This window comes from Ornithorhynchus anatinus, chromosome 4 (assembly GCF_004115215.2).
Source record: "Ornithorhynchus anatinus isolate Pmale09 chromosome 4, mOrnAna1.pri.v4, whole genome shotgun sequence".
In the NCBI taxonomy this organism is placed as follows: Eukaryota; Metazoa; Chordata; class Mammalia; order Monotremata; family Ornithorhynchidae; genus Ornithorhynchus; species Ornithorhynchus anatinus.
In genome coordinates, this window is record NC_041731.1 from 116,400,655 (window position 1) to 116,415,922 (window position 15,268).

A 15,268-nucleotide genomic window follows, 5' to 3' on the forward strand; every position below is an offset into this window, starting at 1 on the left:
TTTTCAAAGCAGGGATAAGTCTTAGCTCCCAGGTTGTATCATAGAAGAACCAAGCTCTGTTTATGATCCAGTGTTTCTTGGGATAGTTGGGAACACAGAGCTGAAATCTCCTGGTTCCAACTCACTCCTGCAGTCAGCTTGCCATTGGTTTCGTTGGTGGTGACTGGAATTCATTCATTCATTCAATCGTATTTATTGAGTGCTTACTGTGTGCAGAGCACTGTACTAAGCACTTGGAATGTACAGTTCGGCAATAGATAAAGACAATCCCTTCCCAGATGGCCGAGTGGTTAAGGCGTTGGACTTAAGATCCAATGGAGATGTGTCCACGTGGGTTCGAACCCCACTCCTGGTAGCTAATTTTTCTGATTAGAGTGTAAGCCCATCAGAGGGCAGGGACTGTCTCTATCTGTTACCAATTTGTACATTCCAAGTGCTTAGTACAGTGCGCTGCACACAGTAAGTGCTCAATAATACTATTGAATAAAACAACACAAGAAAGTGATCATATCTTTTCTCTTCTCATGGTGCACAATCTAAAACATCTGGACTATGTCATTTTCCAGTCTTTTTTTAATGCACCTTCTTTCTGAAGAGACTCTATATGGATAATTCCCAAATATACCTCTTCAGTCACTAGTCTTGCCTTCTCTGTGGACTCACATCTCCTCGTGCCTTCCAGACATCTCTATTTTGATGTCTCACCATTCCTCAACTTGTCCAAACTAGAACTCATCTTCCTCACCAAACTCTGTCCTCCCTGTGACTTGCCCATCACTGTAGACAGCACCACCATCCTCCCTGTCACTCATGCTCACAAGCTTGGTATTACCCTCTAATCTTCTCTCTCATTCAACCCACGTATTCAAACTGTCACCAAATCCTGTCTGTTTTAACTTCACAACGTCTAAAATTCTCCCCTTCCTCTCCATTCAAATGGCCACCATGTTGTTCCAAGCTCTAATCATATCCCACCTCTACTACTGCATCAGCCTCCTTCCTGGCCTTCCTGCCTCCATCTCTCCCCTCTCCCGCCCAGATTTTATTCTTCTCTCTGGGTCATTTTTCTAAAATATGGAAGCAATCTTGTGTTTTAGGAACTGGGTGATGAGGGTAGCTCTCGTGTCTCTTTGAAGATCTCTCTGAAGCAGAGGGAACCGTTTATCATTTTGGGAAGCTTGGCTGGGATTGTCCTCATTGACTGACAGAATCTAAACTCCACGAGGTCCTTCACAGTATTTTCCCCTAGATATTCCATCTCATCCAGGTGAAGGTATTTAAAAATAGGATGCATTCTCTTTCCATCCTACTTCCCCAAGGACTTAGAATGGCATCCCACCCCCAGCGTGCCCGCAGTAATTGGTGATGGAGCCTCCTGGCAGGAAGGACAGCTGGAGCGGTGGCCTCGAGAAAACACTTTTTCTCCAAATGCACAGTGGCACAGATTCCAAGTCAGGAGTTTTGTAGCTACTGGAACTTATAAGAGTTTGGAACACTCAGCTTGACTGTACATGAAGCTGGCTTTAAATCCCAATATTGGTAATGTCATTTCTTCATCATCACCTGAGAGTAATGCACTTTACCCTCTGCTAGGAACTTGGCAAAGTCCTATGGGAGCCTGAGATTAGTTCCCTGCTCACAATGAACTTTTTCCCAGGACTGCACATCCAATGTTTTACCCAGAGAGAGATATCAAAAATATTTACAAATAGTGTGATCCAAATGAATAATTGTCATTCGAAAACACACACACATGCATATTTACCATATTATTACTATTAAGTGCCATCGTTTCTGAATCATAGCAATTCCATGGATATACTTTCCCCAGAAAGTCCTGTCCTCTGCCATAATCCACAACCTTTCTAACATTTCTTCCATTATCACTGTTATGGTCTCTATGCATCTAGCTGCTGGTCTGCCTCTTCCACATTTTCCCTGGAGTTTTCCTAGCATTAGTGTCTTCTCCATAGAATCAATCTTCCTGATTGTGTCCAAAATATGCTAATCTTAATCGAGTCATTTGGCCTTACAAAGACCACTTTGGTTTAATTTTCTCTAAAATCCATTTGTTTGTCTTTCGGGCAGTCCGTGGTATTCGCAAAAGTCTTCTCCAACACCACCTTTCAAAGGAATCAATGTTCTTTCTATCCTGTTTTTTCACTGTCAAGCTTTCATATTCATACATTGTCACAGGAAACACCATAGAGTTAAAAGTTTGTATTTTTGTGGAAATTGTCATATCAGCACATTTCATAACTTTTTGCAGTTCTCTATTAATACATACACAAAAGATGTCTTGCTGAAGACCTCTGGCTAATGCCCTCCCTCCTGTCTGGAACTCCCTCCTCCTTCATCTCCAGCAGACCACTGTTCTCCTCATCTTCAAAACATAACTAAAATCATGTGGTCATGGGTTCAAATCCAGGCTCAGCCACTTGTCAGCTGTGTGACTTTGGGCAAGTCACTTAACTTCTCTGTGCCTCAGTTACCCCATCTGAAATTGGGGATTAAGACTGTGAGCCCCACGTGGGATAACCTGATCACCTTGTAACCTTCCCAGTGAATAGAACAGTGCTTTGCACATAGTAAGCGCTTAACAATTGCCATCATCATTATTATTATTATTATTATTATTATCTTCTCCCAGTGGCCTTCCATGATATATCTCTCATCTCTCCATCATATTTTCCCCACTACTGTCACTTTAGCCATTCCACATCACCTAACCGTTTTAATACCCCCCCCAGCAAACCCTCAGCAATATCCCCCATCCCCCAATACATACCTTAAATTGCCTCACTTCTCTCTACCTGTAATTGATTTTACCATTCAGCTTTCTCTCTATATTGTCAGCTCCTTTAGGTCAGGGATCATGTCTCCTGCATCATTGTTCTCACCCATTTAAAAATATTTACTGAGCACTTAGTACAATACTCTACACAGAGTAGACAATCATTAAATACAATTGATTGATTTATGGGTTTAAATAGATCCCTAAGTCACCAGCTGGGGAAATGTGGCTTGGGTTGGTGGTGCTTAACTGGGGAAAGAGGGATTTTAAATAGAACTTCTGCCTTATTATTATTAATAATAACAATCATAATGATAATTCTGGTATTTATTAAGTGCTTATTATGTGCCAGGCACTATATTAAACATTGGGGTGGATATAAGATAATTGGGTCAGACACAGCCCCTGTCCCACATGGGGATCAAAGTCTTAATCCCCACTTTAAAGAAGATGTAACTGAGGCACAGAGAAGTTCAGTGATTTGCCCAAGGTCACACAATCAAAAAGTGCTGGAGCTGGGATTAGAACCTAGGTCCTTCTGGCTTCCAGATATGTGCTTTGTCCACTGGGCCAAGCAGTGTTTTCAATCTTTAAAACACCTTGTTAGTGTAAATATTAAGAACTCTTTCAAAAATTTTTTTAATTTTATTTTTTAAAAGATAGTCTTTTCATTTGTATCCATTAAGGTGTTTATATCATTCTATTTTTACCATTTTAGCTCAAATTCCATGTGACTATAAATTGAGTCTATACTTCATTCAGCATCTTATACTGTTTCACATTCTTCCATCAACAGTCTGGGGAAGAAAATTTGAGTGATATTTTCAGGTTGACTTAGCAGCGAGCCACTGGAGAGAAGAGTGTGATAATCAATCCTTGGTGAGCTAGGAATTATTCACTATTTGGAAACCCAAGAGGCTGGGAAGGAGAGTCCAATGTCCATGATCAGAGAACGGAGCACTGAAATCTTGACTATGCATGCTCTCCTCTCTCCATGGCACCTAAATTTAGCCATAGTTGCTTTTAAATTCATACTGAGATGGATTTTTGTATGATGCAGAACAAATGTTAAGTGTGTCGAGAGCCAGGTTTATGCTTTCTCCACTTTTATTCCCATACATTTTTACATGCTGTTCCACTCAGTGTTCGTGAGTTGTTAAATATATCCACACAAAACTGAGAGAGTGTGCTTTTATTTCCTAATCACAGAGGAGAACTCCATGGGAGAGACAGCTCTGAAAATGATATACTGCAGTACACTGCTAAAGATTTTGTAGAATGTTTCATTTAAACTATGTGGGAATTATACATCATTCAGTAGCATCTTATTTTTAAGTGAAATGTATTCACTTATTTCTTGAGAAATTGCATGCACCGAAACCTGTTGAAAGTTTGAAGTTGCATTTGAAGAAAGTAAGGAATTAAAACAATTCTCTTATGAGAAGGAATTCTCTTAGGCAAGGATAATCAATGAATTATATTTATGAATTTTTTACTATATACAGAGCACTGTCCTACATGCTTGAGAGAGTTGAATAGAGCAAACTTTTAATTCTTCCATCAGCGGTATTTTTGGACCGGTGACTGTGTGCAGAGCACTTGACGTGATCCCTGCCTTCAAGAAGCTTAAAATTCAGTAATTACTTGAAAATAAATTACAGGTATGGAAATCAGCCAAGTATAAAGATGTGTACAGAAGTACTTTGGAGAATTGCAGGATTGGGAAGGATTTTTTGTGCGATTGAGAAGGACATCATCAAGTCTATTTCTTGCCTTTACTGAGGCAAGTACTGAGATCATCCCAACAGACAGTAATTTATCTTACTCTCCAGGATCTCCATAGAAAAAGATTCCTTATTCTCCCTGGAAACTAGTTCTAGTGTCTAAAAAAGACTTTAGCTTAAGACTTCATGTTCGTCTATGACTTAAATCTCTCTTATCAGTGTTATAAACTCATTTCAGCTTGTTCTATTCTCAGTGGAGGTGATGAGCACCTGATCAGTTCCCTTATTACATCTCTCACACACTTGAAAACTCTGCCATGATTCCTCAGCCTTCTCCCCTCCAGACAACATAATCTAACTTTATTTGAACTGTACCCGTACATCTTGTCCTCCAAGTCTTTGTTTTCCTTTATTTCCTCTGAACACTCTCCAAATTTCCCACATCTCTCTTCAACTTGGGAACATAGAATTGGAGATAGGATTCCAATAACATGCCAATCATCAGTGGTATTTTTTTAGTACCTACTATGTACTAAGTGCTTGGGAGAGTATAACACAAAACAGTTGGTAGACATGAGACCAGCCCACAGGGAGCTTACAGTCTAGAGGGGAGACAGACAATAAAAAAAAAATCAATTACATATATGTTCACAAATCTGGGGGCTGAGGCTGGGTGGATTATCAAGTGCTTAAAGGTCATAAAGACAAGTGCATAGATGATATAGAAAAGAAAGAGAGTCAGGGAAAAAAGATTAATTGGGTAGGGCCTCTTGGAGAAAATGTGACCTTAATAAGACTTTGAGGGTAGAGAGCGTGGTGGTCTGGTGAATACAGTAATAGTGTTGGTATGCAGTGAGAGCTTACTCTGTGCAGATCACTGTCCTAAGCACTTGGGAGAGTTTACAATATAACAATAAACAGACACAGTCCCTGCTCATAACAAGCTTACAGTCTAGAGGGAGAGACAGATATTAATATAAATAAATAAATTACAGATATGTAAGTGCAATGGGAGTGAGGGGTGATGAATAAAGGGAGCAAGGTAGGGTGATGCAGAAGGGAGTGGGAGAAGAGAAAAGGAGAGGTAAGTCAGGGAGTTCCAGGCCAGAGGGATTCTATTTATATTAATGCCTGTATACTTGTTTTGATGTGTATATATTTCTAATTCTATTTATTTATATTGATGCTATTGATGCCTGTTTGCTTGTTTCAATGTCTGTCTCCCCCCTTCTAGACTGTGAGCCCATTGTGGACAGGGATTGTCTCTCTTTTTTTGCCGAATTGTACTTTCCAAGTGCTTAGTACAGTGCTTGGCACTCAGCAAGTGCTCAATAAATATGATTGAATGAGTGAATAATGTGGACAAAGGGTCAACAGCGGGAAATTCAAGAACAAGGTACTGTAAGGATTCCACAATTTTTTTTCAGGAGTTTGTTCTATGAAACATTAATGAAGTATGATTTTTTTTCAGGAGTTTGTTCTATGATACGTGAATGAAGTATGTTTTTTTTCAGGAGTTTGTTCTATGATACGTTAATGAAGTATGACAAACCTCAGTGTGGATGGGTCACACTGAAGTCTGTAAAATGCACAGACTTGCAAATCGGTCAGGGAATGTGTCTACCTCCGTTTTATTGTACTCTCCCCAGTGCTTAGCATGATGCTCTGCACACAGTAAGCTCTCGATAAACATAATGGATTGATTGATAACATTACCGGTCTCCAGTCCTGGAATCCACCCCTGATCCGCAGTAGAGTTTTCAGTTAGTTCAAAGATCTTTTGAGAAGCAGTATGGCCTAGTAGAAAGACCACAGGCCTGGAAGTCTTGGGATTTGGGCTCTAATCCCTGCTCCGCTAAAGAGCAGCTACCGGTAGTGAGAGAGAATGAACCTTTCAGTATCCCACTGGTGAGGAAGTAGCTAGCAACTGCATTCAGTTGTGTACATTATTAATTGCTCTTCACATTCAAATATTACCATGCAAGAGGAAGTGGACTTGAACTAAACGAGGAAAGGGCTTGAATAGGTCTTGACAAATTCTCACTCTCTTTGAGGGACAGGGATTCCATCCAACCTGATTATTGGGATGCTACCTCAGGACTTAGTGTTTGGTGCATAATAGGCACTTAACAAGCACTACAATTAATGCCCTTCCTCACGTCAAGATCTCCCTCTCCTTTCAATTCTTCCAGGTCACCAGCCTCCAAATTTAAAAAGCCCTCTTAAAAGCTCACTGTCTCTATAAGTCATTCTTCTCTCCCCAGATTGTCAATACAAAACCCACCTGTATCACTTGCATTTTCACACCTTCCTTTAGTATGTGTACATATACTACATTTACATTAATTTAAACATTTATTTTTCTGCTTATCCTACTATCTTTGTATCAGCAGTTTGATATATACATATATATATATATATATATATATATATATTTATACTACATATATATAGTATTTATTCAGTGCTTACTATGTGTCAAACACCATTCTAAGCACTGGGGTAGGTACAAGTAAATTAGGTCGGATACAGTCCCCTTCCTGCATGGGGCTCACAGTCTAAAAGGGAGAATAGGTATCTAATTCCCATTTTGCATTTGTGGAAACTGAAGCATAGAGAAGTTAAGTGACTTGCCTAAGGTCACACAGCAAGCAATCAACAGAGTAGGGATTAGAATCAGGTCCTCTGACTCCCAGGCCCATGGCTCTTTTCAGTTGTAGAGTTACTTTTTCTCCTTCTGAAATAATTTGTGTTTGTCAGTCTCCCCAGTTAGAGTGTAAGCTCCTTGGAGGCAGTGATTGTGTACCTTGCTTCTCTTGAACTCCCCCAAGTATTTAGTACTGTTCCCTGACCACAGCAGATGATTAATGAATACCCCTGAATGCCACTGAAAGTTGTAGAATCCCATTCCTGCAGATTGTTAAATGAAAAATGAATAATCCTTCATTCCCAAATGTGTTAGTTACTCCTCTATTTTGAGGGAGAGGGATAGAGCAGATAACATCTCAAAGTCCATCTGCAAGCTTTCTTTGAGTGTATGATTCCAACATACCATGTGACTTTACCATCTGGTCCTTCATTTCCACCATACCTGTACCTCATAGATACTCAGATCCCTGCACCTTGTAGATACTCAGATCCTCCCAATTGACTATTAATAATAATAATAATATTTGTTAAGCACTTTGTGATAGAGATTGATCAATCTATAAAATTTACTGAACATCAGATGTGTGCAGATCACTGTACTAAGCACTTAGGAGAGTAGATTAAAATAAGAATACATGACCCTGGCCTTCAAGGAACTGACAAAATAATAGTAATAATAACAATAATATAGCCACGTGGCTTAGTGGATTGACCATGGGCCTGAATTTCTGAAGGATCTGGTTTATCATCGTGGCTCAGCCACGTATGTGCTGTGTGACCTTGGGCAAGTCACTTAACTTCTCTGGGCCTCAGTTACCTCATCTGTCAAATGGGAATTAAGAGTGTGAGCCCCATGTGGGACAGGGACTGTGTCTAACCTGCTTATTTATTTATATATATGAATAGTGCTTGGCACATAGTAAGCACTTAACAAGCACCATAATTATTATTATTATTAAGATGAAAAAGGGAAAGCTGAATGTATAATATATGAATATGAGTATATGCTTAAATAGGATATAATAATAATGGCATTTGTTAAGTGCTTACTATATGCAAAGCACTGTTCTAGGTACATGCATCACAACGGTTAGGAGGTCTATGGGTACAAATGTGTGGAACTAGTGCAGCAGGACTGAGGCGGTCATCAGGAGATATGACCTGTGGAGAAGAAAAATTAAGCCCTTGTGGAAACAAATCCCTCCTTTGTGAGCTGCTTAAAAAGTGCTATCTTCACTTTTGACAAAAATTAAAACTCTTTCAGAAACAGTCTTCCAAATGGGTTTAAAAAGCACACTGCATATGAAGAAATTTTAACATGTGTCAAAAATCCCTCTGGACTGAGAACAAGCAAAAGGAACTTTGGACTGAAGATGAGTGCTTTGGAAAACTTAGAAGGGCGGGAAAACACAGGCTTCTAAAGGAAGGATTTTCTCAGCCACTACCCAGGATATCATCACAAACCTAGTGTTATAATTGCTGCTATTTGTCTGACTGAGGCAGTGAGATAGGAGTGGTTCTGAGAACAGCTGGAGGTCTCCCAAAGCTGGAGAGGAAAAGCAGAAGCACTTACTGTATGGTGGACTTAACAGATGGAGAGCCCATTCGGATAGATGGCTCTCTATTCTGAGCGCCTCAGAACTTTGGCTGCCTCTGTGATTTAGCGCACTCCACAAGAAAGGAGTTTGGCTCAGCAGGCCTTATGTCAGTGTAGATTTTGCCATGGGATTCACTGAGGATTGAATCAAAGTGCAAAGGCATTTAGAGTTCCACTTCTGGGGGTTTTACCCCCACCCCCACCACGGTACAATAGAGAACTAAGGTAATGTCATAGAGGAGCTTAGCCCAAACCTGAAAATTAAACCCTGAACGTTTGTTCTAGTTCACTAGAAACAGGTTTTTTTTTTTTTTTTTAACAGTATCTCCCTGCCAATATGCTCTGTTGTAATGTTGGTAAGCCACACTTCTGGTCAATGTAATTCATGGATAAAAAAAGTTCTTCAAAATTGTCAACACGAAACCAGGCGAGATGTCATGTAATAAGGGATTTTTCTGACTTGCAGGGATATTGCTTTCCAAGATTTAGGCAGCCTGCAGTTAAAGTCAGGTGACAGTAAATGGCACTTTTCAGGGTTCTAAAACAGTTAAGACCCATTTCAGCTTCACAACCCACTGGTTTTGATTTTACAACAGTAGCCTCCTTCACAGCCCTAGCTCTGGAGGCGAGGATAGTTTGAGAGTGGGAAGGAACATCAAGTCTACAGGGAAATAGGGAAACCATCTTATAGCTGTGATTCTTTGAAGAGAGGGAAGTTTAAAGAGGGAGTGAGGGTGGAATTGAAGAGGCAGGGGGCAAGGAGAGGAAGGTTTTACTTCCAGGGACAGTTCATTTATTTTACTTTTGATGAAGTCAAAGTAGGCTACCCTAGTGTAGAACCAGTGTGGCTCAGTGGAAAGAGCCCAGGCTTGGGAGTCAGGGGTCGTGGGTTCGAATCCTGCCTCTGCCACTTGTTAGCTATGTGACTGTGGACAAGTCACTTAACTTATCTGTGCCTCAGTTACCTCATCTGTAAAATGGGGATTAATTGTGAGCCTCAAGTGGGACAACCTGATGACCCTGTATCTCCCCAGCGCTTAGAACAGTGCTCTGCACATAGTAAGCGCTTAACAAATACCAACATTATTATTATTAACCTCTTTGACTCAGGCGTCTGTAGTTTCTGCCACTTTAATCAAACTTGATTTTTTAACATCTGCCTGCTCTTCTCCTAAGCAACACTACTTCTCCACAGCATGTTATGGGTAGGGGTTGTGTCTACCAACTCTGTTATATTATTATATTGTACTCTCCCAAGTGCTTAGTACAGTGCTCAGTAAACAGGATTGACTGAATGATTGGTTGAACGACACCCAAGTCCATTACCTCCCCCAAGCACTCCAGAATTTTAAATCCCTCCTGAAATCCCTGGTTCCCATACTCCACCTCTCTTACCCTGGATGACCTCACCAACTACTCCATTGACCAAATCCAAGTCAATAGGTGTGAAATCCTCCACATCTCCTTCTCACCTCCCCACTTCCCTCCCACCCCCTACATCACATTCTCTTATCCTCTTTGACAATTTCTCAAGAGGAATTCTCAAAACTTTCAAATTCATTCATTCAATAGTATTTAATGAGTGCTTAGTATGTGCAGAGCACTGTACTAAGCGCTTGGAATGTACAAGTCGGCAACAGATAGAGACAGTCCCTGCCCTTTGACGGGCTTACAGTCTAATCAGGGGAGACAGGCAGACAAGAACAATGGCAATAAATAGAGTCAAAGGGAAGAGCATCTCATAAAAACAATGGCAACTAAATAGAATCAGGGTGATGTACATCTCATTAAACAAAATAAACAAAATAAATAGGGTGATAAAGATATGTACAGTTGAGTGGACGAGTACAGTGTTGAGGGGGTGGGAAAGGAGAGGGAAAGGGAGAAGAGGGTTTAGCTGTGGAGAGGTGAAGGTGGGGGTAGAGGGAGCAGAGGGAAAAAGGGGGGAGCTCAGTCTGGGAAGGCCTCTTGGAGGAGGTGAGCTTTAAATAGGGATTTGAAGAGGGGAAGAGAATTAGATTGTTGGAGGAGGTGAGCTTTAAGTAGGGATTTGAACAGGGGAAGAGAATTAGATTGTTGGAGGTGAGGAGGGAGGGCATTCCAGGACAGCGGGAGAACGTGGCCCAGGGGTTGATGGCAGGTTAGGCAAGACATAGGGACGGTGAGGAGGTGGGCAGCAGAGGAGCAGAGCGTGCGGGGTGGGCAGTAGAAAGAGAGAAGGGAGGAGAGGTAGGAAGGGGCAAGGTGATGGAGAGCCTTGAAGCCTAGAGTGAGGAGTTAGGAGTTTCAAATCTACCCCTTCCACCTATGTCCTGGGCCCCATCCCTTCATGTCTTATAAATGTATTTGTGCCTACTCCACCTTCCTTCCCTGACCACTACTTTCAAGTGGCCTTTGAAGTCCTCCTAAAATCACATCACCTCCAAGAGGCCTTCCCTGACTAAATCCTCACTTCTCCCACTCACCCTCTTTCCAGCATCATCTAGAGAGAGAGAGAGAGAGAGAGAGAGAGAGAGAGCGCTCACCTCCTCCAAGAGGCATTCCCAGATTGAGCTTCCCCTTTTCCCTCTGCTCCCTCTGCTCCCTCTCAGCTCCCCCTTCACCTCCCCTCAGCTAAGCCCCTTTTCCCCCTTTTCCCTCTGCTCCTCACCCTCTCCCTTTCCCTCCCCTCAGCACTGTGCCCATTTGTATATATTTTTATTACATTATTTATTTAGTTAATGAGGTGTACATCCCCTTGATTCAATTTATCGTGATTAAATTGTGTTGTTTTTTTTGTCTGCCTGTCTCCCCCGATTAGACTGTAAGCCTATCAATGGGCAGGGATTGTCTCTGTTGCCGAATTATACATTCCAAGCATTTAGTACAGTGCTCTTCACATAGTAAGCGCTCAATAAATACTATTGAATGAATATAGTTAGAGATAGATAGATCTCTCTCGTTCACCCCACACATCCTATCCATTACCAAGACCTGCCGGTTTCACCTCTACAATATCGCCAAGACCCGCCCTTTCCTCTCCACCCAAACGGCTACCTTACTGTTACGGGCTCTCGTTATATCCCGGCTAGACTACTGTGTCAGCCTTCTCTCTGACCTCCCTTCCTCCTCTCTCGCCCCGCTCCAGTCTATTCTTCACTCCGCTGGCCGGCTCATCTTCCTGCAGAAACGATCTGGGCATGTCACTCCCCTTCTTAAACAACTCCAGTGGTTGCCTATCGACCTCCGCTCCAAACAAAAACTCCTCACTCTAGGCTTCAAGGCTCTCCATCACCTTGCCCCTTCCTACCTCTCCTCCCTTCTCTCTTTCTACCACCCACCCCGCACGCTCCGCTCCTCTGCCGCCCACCTCCTCACCGTCCCTCGGTCTCGCCTATCCCGCCGTCGACCCCTGGGTCACATCCTCCTGCGGTCCTGGAACGCCCTCCCTCCTCACCTCCGCCAAACTGATTCTCTTTCCCTCTTCAAAACCCTACTTAAAACTCACCTCCTCCAAGAGGCCTTCCCAGACTGAGCTCCTCTTCTCCCTCTACTCCCTCTGCCACCCCCCCTTTACCTCTCCGCAGCTAAACCCTCTTTTTCCCCCTTTCCCTCTGCTCCTCCACCTCTCCCTTCCCATCCCCACAGCACTGTACTCGTCCGCTCAACTGTATATATTTTCATTACCCTATTTATTTTGTTAATGAATTGTACATCGCCTTGATTCTATTTAGTTGCCATTGTTTTTACGAGATGTTCTTCCCCTTGACTCTGTTTATTGCCATTGTTCTTGTCTGTCCATCTCCCCCGATTAGACTGTAAGCCCGTCAAACGGCGGGGACTGTCTCTATCTGTTGCCGACTTGTTCATCCCAAGCGCTTAGTACAGTGCTCTGCACATAGTAAGCGCTCAATAAATACTATTGAATGAATTGAATGAATAGATAGATAGATAGATAGATAGATAGATAGATAGATAGATAGATAGATAGATGGATCTGTATCCCATAACCACTTGAGATTCCCCCTACACCCTGCAGCACTTATGTATACAACTTTATATTCTTCCATTTCCTGTGTCTGTAAACTATGAGCCGCTGTGAGCGGAGATCATATCTACCAACTAAATTGCACTGTACTCCCCGAGAGGCACACAGTAAGTCCTCAATAAATGCCATTCATTGATTGACTTACTGACTGATTATATATTATCCCAGATGTCTACAACAAGGCTTTGTACTCAGGTAGGTGCTCAGTAAATATTACCAATTGACGGAGAAGCATCAACAGTTATTTATGTAGGGCCTATTATGTACAGGGCACTGTAATACATCAACCATATGATTTTAATCCAAATAAATTAAAACCAATAACCAAAAAGAATAATTTAAATATCTTAATGATCCTTAAAAAACTTGATAGAGCTTTAGTTTATTGGCCCATTTTCCTGGCTTCCATCCTTGTCCAGTATTTTCTCATTTCCTTTCAAGTGACAGAGTATCCTGTAAGCTGGACTGGTCATCAATCAGTCACTTTATTAATTGCATTTATTCAGCACTTAATTGTATTTATTGAGCATGCTCTGTGTGCAGAGCACTATACTATTTAGGAGAGTGCAATACAATAAAGCTGGTAAATGTGATTCCTGCCTTCAGAGAGTTTACAATCTAGTGTGCCATATACTGTACTGTTTTTGAGCCAACGGATGGACACTTGCTCCATGATTTACTTTGTTGGCCAGCTTCTTTCTCCATCCTCTGATCTCAAGACCCCCCGAAATTGCTGATCATGTCATGCTAAAATGGGACAAAATGGCATTTCATAAGTGCTTACTGTGTATCAAACACTGTTCAATTGTCAGGGTAGAAACAAGTTAGCCAGGTTGGACACAGTCCTTGTCCTTCGTGGGGCTCACAGACTGAGTATCAAATCTCCATTTTACAAATGAGAAAACTGAAGCTTAGAGAAAGTAAGTGACTCTCCCAAAGCCACCCGGCAGGCAGGTGGTGATGCCAGGATTAGAACCCAGGTCTTCTGTTTCCTAAGCCCATGCTATTTCCAGTAGACCATGCTACTTCATTCTGAAAATCAATCACTTGCGTTTATTGAGAATTTACTATGAGCAGAACAGTGCTTAAGAGAGGATAACAGAATAAAGACTCAATCTCTATAGTGGAAAATAATCAATCAATCAATAGTATTGTGTTCTTTCGGTGGGCAGGTCACTATACCAAGCACATGAGAGAAGACAGTACAGTTAGTAGACATGATGACTGCACTCAAGGACCTTATAATCTAGCAGGAGAAACAGGAGGGGAGGGCATTTGAGCATAAAGATATGTACATAAGTTTTTGTATTATTTTGTTTTTATGGTATTTGTTAAGTGCTTATTATGTGCCAAACACTGTTCTAAGTGCTGCGATAGATAAAAACTAATTAATCACTTTGGACACGGTCCATGTGCCACATGGGGCTCACGGTCAACTTTCATTTTACAGATGAGGTAACCGAGGCAAGAGAAGTGAAGCAACCTGCCCAAGTTCACACAGCAGACAAGTGGTAGAGCCAGGACTAGATCCCAGTCCCTTCTGAATCCCAGGCTAGTGCTTTATCCACTAGGCCACGCTGCTTCTCTAAAAATGCTACACTCGGCATTGGCTGAAGTTGAAGCCAGGCTGCCCGCATAGCAGGCGAGAAATCTACCATTGAACCACAGATGCAAGTGCTGGGGATATGGGGAGAGGGTCTGAGTAACTAGGAGCTTAACGGGTATGGTCTTAGTAGTAGCCTTTCCGATACGAAGGGGGAGAGAGTTCTAAGCAGATGGGCAGCTTAAGCAAGAGACCTAGTGAGTAGAATGATAATAGTGAAGCCTGTGTCCTGGGTTATAGTGGGAGAGGAATGAGGATGGATTCATTCATTCAATAGTATTTATTGAGCGCTTACTATGTGCAGAGCACTGTACTAAGTGCTTGGAATGTACAATCCTTGCCCAATGACAGGCTTACAGTCTAATGGAGGGAAACAGACGGTCAAAAACAAGAAAACATAATCACGATAAATAGAATCAAGGGGATGTACACCTCATTAACAAAATAAATAGGGTAATAAATGCCCTAGAGAAGAGGAGAGAGACTGTAAATGAGAGAAAAGTTGATGAAAGGTGAGTGATGTGGGAGAGGGATTTAGTACTCCATGGGTACCATTAAGCGCCTCTAGACTGCATGTTGTGGGCAGGGAAGGTGTCTACTGATACTGTTATACTGGACTCTCCCAAACACTAAGTACAGTGCTCTATACACAGTAAATATTCAATAAATACAACTGATCGATTGATTTTGACCTACTACCTACACTATTATTTCCTTCCATGTGACGTGGCAGGTGACATTTCATTGCAATTAGTGTTAGATTCCATTAGAAGCACACAATTAAACCAGTAATAAAACAGGAGGTTTTTTTAATATTAAGTGATTCTGATTTGCCTGCTTTTGAAAACGGATATGAATTTTCAATTAATAAAAA

At 41.7% G+C, this 15,268-nt stretch overlaps 1 protein-coding gene and 1 non-coding gene across 2 annotated transcripts in view; both read left to right on the forward strand.

Annotated features, from left to right (window-relative positions):
- NEGR1 (neuronal growth regulator 1) overlaps window positions 1-15,268 on the forward strand; it is a 1,090,779-nt gene that overhangs the window by 1,055,287 nt on the left and 20,224 nt on the right. The window lies entirely within an intron of this gene.
- On the forward strand, window positions 273-356 carry TRNAL-UAA. Its single transcript has one exon. It is a non-coding gene; the product is annotated as a tRNA-Leu (tRNA).